Source organism: Equus caballus, chromosome 4 (genome assembly GCF_041296265.1).
Source record: "Equus caballus isolate H_3958 breed thoroughbred chromosome 4, TB-T2T, whole genome shotgun sequence".
Taxonomy (NCBI): Eukaryota; Metazoa; Chordata; class Mammalia; order Perissodactyla; family Equidae; genus Equus; species Equus caballus.
This window is the reverse complement of record NC_091687.1, coordinates 113,722,450-113,729,348: the sequence shown is the minus strand read 5'-3', so window position 1 is coordinate 113,729,348 and position 6,899 is coordinate 113,722,450.

The window sequence follows — 6,899 nt, the reverse complement described above, 5'->3', positions numbered from 1 at the left end:
AAGCAGACACCTTCTGGACCTAAAGAATGCAATGTCTGAACTGAAGAATTCAGCAGAGAGCTTCAGCATCAGACTTGATCAAGCACAAGAAAGAGTCAGTGAACCCAAGGACAGGTTATGTGAAATTACCTAGACAGAAGAACAGAAAGAAAAAGGAAGGAAAAAGAATGAAGAAAGACTGTAAGACTTAAGGGACACCATAAAGAAAACCAGTATAATATAGTGGGTGTTCCAGAGGAGAAGAGAAGGAGAAAGGGGCAGAAAGCATCCTTAAAGAAATAATAGCTGAAAACTTTGCAAATCTGGGTAGAGAAATGGACATCCAGGTTCATGAAGCCCAAAAGACCCCAAGTTGAACTTAACAAGGGTCCACACCGAGACACATTAATTAAATTGTCAAAAGTCAGAGACAAGGAGAGCATTTTGAAAACAGCAAGAGAGGAGTGAGTCATCACATACAAGGGACTCCATAAGATGATCAGCATATTTTTCAATATGCTGAAGGTCATATGCTGAAGGTTTCTCTTGAAGGTCAGGAGAGAGTAGGATGATATATTTAAGGTGCTGGAGGGAAAAACCTGCCAATCAAGAATAGTATACCTGGGGAAACTGTCCTTCAAACGAGAAGGAGAGAGAAAGACTTTCGCAGAGAAACAAAAATTGAGGGGGTTTGTTACCACTAGACCTGCCTTATGAGAAGTACTTCAAGTTGAAAGGAAAGGCTACTAAACAGCAACAGAAAAGCATACGAAAGTGTAAGTCTTACTGGTAAAGGTAAATATATAGACAAATACAAAATATTGTAATACTGTAATGGTGGTGCATAAGTCACTTTTAACCCTGATATAAAAGTTAAAGGACAAAAGTATTAAGAATAACTATAATGACAAAAGTCTGTTAATGGATGCACAATATAAAAGATGTGAATTGTGACGTCAGTAACATAAAATGTGTGCCCAGGACCAGATGTCTTCACAAGTGAATTCTACCAAACATTTAAAGAAGAACTTCCTAAACTCTTCAGAAAAATAGAAGAATGAACACTTCTGAGCTCATTTGTGAGGCCAGTATTACCCTGACACCAAGACCAGACAAAATATTTAAAATAGAGCTAACAAATGATCAGCAATCCCACTCTGGGTATATACCCAATGGAATTGAAATCAGGATTTCAAAGAGATGTCTACACTTCCATGTTCATTGCAGTATTATTCACAAGAGCCAAGACATGGAAGTGACCTAAATGTGTATCAACTGATGGACGGATAGAGAAAATGTGGTAAACACACACAATGGAATATTATTTGGCCTTGAAAAAGAAAGAAATCCTGCCATTTGCAACAACTTGGATGAATCTGGAGGACATTATGTTAAGTGAAATAAGCCAGACATAGAGGGACAAATACTACAAACACTTACATGCGGAATCTAAAATAATCAAACTCACAGAAGAGAGTAGAGTGGCAGTTACCAGGGGCTGAAGAAAGGGGAAATGGAGAGGTACTAGTCAAAGGGCACAAAGTCTCCACTACTCAAGATGAGTAAGTCCTAGAGACCTACTGTATAGCAGAGTGCCTCGGGGTAATAGTGCTAGGTTGTGTACTTAAAACTTTATTCAGAGTGTAAATCTTAGGTATTCTTATCACACACACAAAAAAAACAACAAATAAGGGTGGAGGAAGCTTTTCGAGGTGGTAGATATGTTTATGGCATATAATTATATGTATATGCCATATGTATACTTATCTCCAAAGTCATCAAATTGTATGTGTTAAATAAGCACAGCTTTTGTGTGTCAATTATACATCAATAATGTGGATTTAAAAAAAAAGTAAAGGTGGAAAGGAGCTGACTTGGTCTAGAAAGCTGCTACAGGCCTCGTGGACAAGGCAACTGGGACACTTACAATCCCTGTTAAGTGAGCAAAGCTGGCATGGAATGATATAAATTGCCGTTTTGACTATATAACAAAATGCATAGAATACAAAGCCTAGAAGTAAACATGCAAAAATATCACAGTTATTACCTCCAGGCAGTGGGATTACAGATGATTTTTACCCATTTTACTTAAGCTTTCCTGTACATTTTTCACACAAGACAAATGATAGAGGTGATTTCAGAATCTGAACTTGTCCAGTCACACTGATTAGTTGCAGATAACAGAAACACTCTGGGTTGAGCAGAGGGGAATTTCTTCATGGGAGTCAAGACTGGGATTCCAGGACTACCGGGGGACCAAGCTTGGATGTCCCATGGCCAGGGACAACACTAACAATCACCGGGACAGTCACTAACCCTGCCCAAGACTGTTACCTTGGAAACCCCACTGCCTGTGATGCTCAGGCCGAACACTGGAGCATGCTGCTGTGGGAGAACCAGACCATTTGTTCCCTGCCAGCCAGGAGCCCCATCCTCCACCACTATGGGTTTCTCACTTCCACCTTTTAAATCTCGGGCAGGGATCTGTCCAGAGGAGCTGAGGCCACTGGCAGAACCCAAGCTGCAGAGGAGTCAGGGAAATGTAGATTTCAGTTTTTCTAGAGACTCCCATGCAGCCAAGCACAGAAGGAGGGGTTGGCACACATGCTGAGGAGTCAGCCTGCAGGGTCCACCAGAGGTGTGAAATAAGAGTGACAAAAATGATCACTTGCACCCTTGACCTTCCGAAGGCCACGTGAAGTCTCACTTGTCCATTGTGTTACAAGGAGGACAGCAGGAGGCTCCTGCTTAGTCCCAGGAGCATGGCTGCCAGAGCCCCTTGCCCCAGCTTCCGTAGTGGACACTGGCCTGACTTCCAGCTGCCAGCACTTCTCTGCCTGCAGACTTTCCTTACCGCTAGAGACTCCTTGGCCCCCTGGGTGATGGACTCAAGGGTGGAGCCTTGCTGTCCCCCAGGAGCACCTTCAGCCGGTACCCCAGCTGCCTCACGCCTTGGGTGGGAGAGCTCTGAACGGCCTGCTGTGCCCTGGCTGCCAGGGCTCCCTTGTGTACCAAGCTCCTGTAGCCCACAGTGGTGGGTGTCCAGAGTGGGGGCCCTGCAGTGGTGGGTAGCTTGATAGGAGCCGTTACTAGCCTCTGTTTCTTCCTCTCTCGCTTCCCGACCTTCCTGCCATCATCTCCCGGATAAACTCTTCCTTCCCGAATCATCCTCTCCAGGCCTGCATCTGGCACCGCACAAGCTGAGGCCTCTGTGGCCTAAGCATGAGCACATTGAAAGCCTTGTCCTGGCTCTGGAAGTCCTGCTGGGGACAGTCCATGAGTCATGAGTTACAGGTCTGAGGCTGCTTCTGTGACTCGCACCTGTACACTCCAGTTTGGAAAGTCATCCTGTTCCTGGTTCTCATCCTCGTGAGCTGGAGACCAGAGGACTCCAGGACCCTCTCAGCTGCCTGATGCCCCACCCATGCAGAGGCCAGGACCGCATGTGCACACCGGCGTCATCCACCCCAGGGTTCTGCCAGGCCCTCTCTGAGTATTCTCCTCACATCATTCAGTGCTCCTTCTGCCCTGGGACTGGCAATGACGCTCCATAGGGTTCAAGGGCATCCTCTGAATGTGCCTTGGTCAAATGGGGCTCTGCCACGTGTTGCTGTCAGTGTGTGACGTTGGGGCTAGTTTGTCATGGCTTCACACAAACATTCCCCTGGAGCCTGCTCTGCTTGGTGCACAAGGACTATAATTAACAATGCTGTACGGAATAGCTAGGTGCAAAGGACCCCGACACTGAGCAGCTACAGCAGCAGATGCTTATTATCTGCTCTCTGTGGGTCAGGAGCCCAGGGACAGCATGGCTGGTGGCTCTGACTCAGGGCTCTCGCAGGGTTGGTCAGGATGTCAGCTGGGCCACATCGACCCAGGGCTGGGAATCCACCTGTGACCTCCCGTGTGCAGCTGGTGGCAGGAGCTGTGAGGTCTTCACCTCGTGGGCCTCTCCACAGGGCTGCTCACAGGCAGGGCAGCTGGCTTCTCCAGGGGAGAGATGGAGATGAATACTAAGGTACGCACATGCACACACACATGCACGTGCACATACTCACACATGCACGCACCATCTGCTTTCCTCCTGCATGACTGGGATGAAATGGAAAAGGAGGAACAAGCTCCCTCTCCCACTGTTCCAGGGCTGCCCGTCCCCCCGTCCATGGCTTCCTTTCCTTCAAGCTCCCTGAGAGTGGCCTTGGAGAGTCGCCCAGCTGACAGGGGCTGTCTGCACCATGCTCCTGTCCCCTGGGGTGAGGAGGCAGCACAAGTTTCTGCCGTCTTCCGTCACCTGTGAGCACAGGGTGTATGTGGCGGGCACCAATGCCCACTTGGAATTATTGGAAGAGAGTCCAGTGTCCTTCTAGAACAAGCAGTTTCCATTCAGGCAGCTGGAACACACATTGCTGGGGACTCCATGCTTTGGGTCTTATTTGCTGCTGGCCAGAGCATGGCGGGGGTGGGGGGATCAGGCACTGCTAGGGGAGGCTGGGCTGTCCACCTGTGACAACGGGCCTGGAAGTGTGAGGAGCAAAGTGGGGGCTCTCCCCTTTTTAAAAGAATAATCGGATCAAAACTACACTAAGATATCACTTTACACCTGTTAGAATGGCAAAAATATCCAAAACCAAGAGTGACAAATGTTGGAGAGGTTGTGGAGAAAAAGGAACCCTCATACACTGTTGGTGGGAATTCAAACTGGTGCAGCCACTATGGAAAACAGTACGGAGATTTCTCAAAAAGTTAAAAATAGAAATGCTTTATGACCTAGCCATCCCACTACTGGGTATCTATCCTAAGAACCTGAAATCAGCAATTCCAAAAGTCCCATGCATCCATATGTTCATCACAGCATTATTTACAATAGCCAAGACGTGGAACCAACCTAAGTGCTCAGTAACTGATGATTGGATAAAGAGATATGGTATATATGTACAATGGAATACTACTCAGCCATAAAAAAGGACAAAATCCTCCCATTCACAACAACATGGATGGACCTTGAAGGTATTATGTTAAGTGAAATAAGCCAGACAGAGAAAGAAGAACTCTGTATGACTCCACTCATAGGTGGAAGTTAACATATAGACAAGGAGATCTGATCAGTGGTTACCAGGGTAAAGGGGGGGTGGGGGTGGGGGGAGGGCACAAAGGGTGAAGTGGTGTACCCACAACATGACTAACAATAATGTACCAACTGCAATTTTACAAGGTTGTAAACTATCATAATCTTAATTAAAAAAATTATAAAGAAACCTCACTAGTCTTCAAAAATACTAAATGTTATATAAATACAATTTTCTTATAATTGAATTCTTCAGCTAGAATCTGTATTAAAAGTTTCCTTTGGATTGTTAAAATAATAATCCATCACTTTGTTGAACAATTGCTCATTTTTTCGATTTCAAAATTGTGACTTATACACAGAGAAGACACACAAAATATCTAGGCATGCATATGCACGTGTGTGTGTGTACACAGTTTAGATTCATGTAGTGTAGACATCTGCATTCTCCACCCACGTCAGTAGATGGGACATTTCCAGCAGCCCAGAGCACTTGGTGCCTCCTGACAGCAACTCCTGTCCCTGGGGTGACTGGTGCCCTGACTGTTGTGACAGTAGTGTCCCTGCTCGGCCTCACAGTCTCGCTCAGTGTGAAACTGGCAGACTTCCAGCTCAGCACTGTGTTCCTCGGTGGGAGGCTGAGCACGGGCTGCAGCAGCCCCTGGGGCACCACCAAGAGATCCTCCAGGGCCAGGACTACAATGGCCCCTGGCCGATGTCTGGAGCCCCAGTGTGCTTCTCCACGTCATGCTCACCGGATCCCCGCCCTTCCCAGGAGAGGACTATGGGACCGCGTGGCGGCCCGTGCTAAGCGGGCAGTACCCACCCTCCCATGCCCCTGTGGTGTGAGTGCAGGAGGCTCCTGGAAAAACTGGTGACCTCGAGCCCATCAAGAGGAGTTTGAGAGACATCCTGAAGGACCAGTGGGTCACTACAGGCGGGGGGAGACTCAGGCCATACAGGGAGCTGTCCTGTGACAGCCGGGCCCCTGGATGACACACGTCATGAAGAACATGGGCTTTGGGAGGGACGCGATCCAGGATTCCTTACAAAGAAGGAGACGATGACATTATGGCAACCTCCCTCACCCTGATCACCCAGAAGCCCCAGGTGGAGGGCCACACTGTCCATGTAGACCTTACATCCCTCCCATGGACACCCATGGCCGCAGTTTCTTCCCGACCTGCACGGTGCTGCTGGAAGTCTCTGCACTCCCAGTGAGATGCAGCCACAGTGAGCCTGTTGTCCCCACCTGGCTCTGCGAGGCAGAGATGCAGCGGCCTGGGGAGAACCGGGAGTCAGGGCTGAAGGACAGTGGGCCTGCCCAACCCCTACCCAGCCCAGAATCGAGGACTGACAGCCACCCCAGCCCAACCCCCCAGTCTGGCCCTGGGGCCTCCCGCTCCACCCATAGCACGAGCAGCAGCAGTGGGGTGCAGAGGAACCAGCTGCCCCAGGGTATGTCCTGCAAGGATGCTACCCGCACTCTAGGCAGCCTGATGAGGCCACCGGCCTCTCACTCCAGCCCCAGCCAGGCCGTCAGGGGCCACTGGGGGGTTCTTCAACTTGATAAGATGCTTGTGTTCCTGTCTCCCCAGCAAGAAAAGGACCTCTAATGTAAATTAAACTACTCAACTTGAAGATGCTGTGAAAGGGTATGTAGCTCGTTTGTTCTTCATTTGTTTACACTAAGTGTCTGCAAAGTGTTCGAGGGCTGGTTTAAAATAGGATGTATTAATGGAAAATTAGAGGTTCAGTGAGGCCAACAGATCAGGAAACGATGCCATTGACAGGATATTTGGTTACTCACAGTTCCCAGAGGAGGGGGCATGCCACACCACGCAAGGCCACGTGG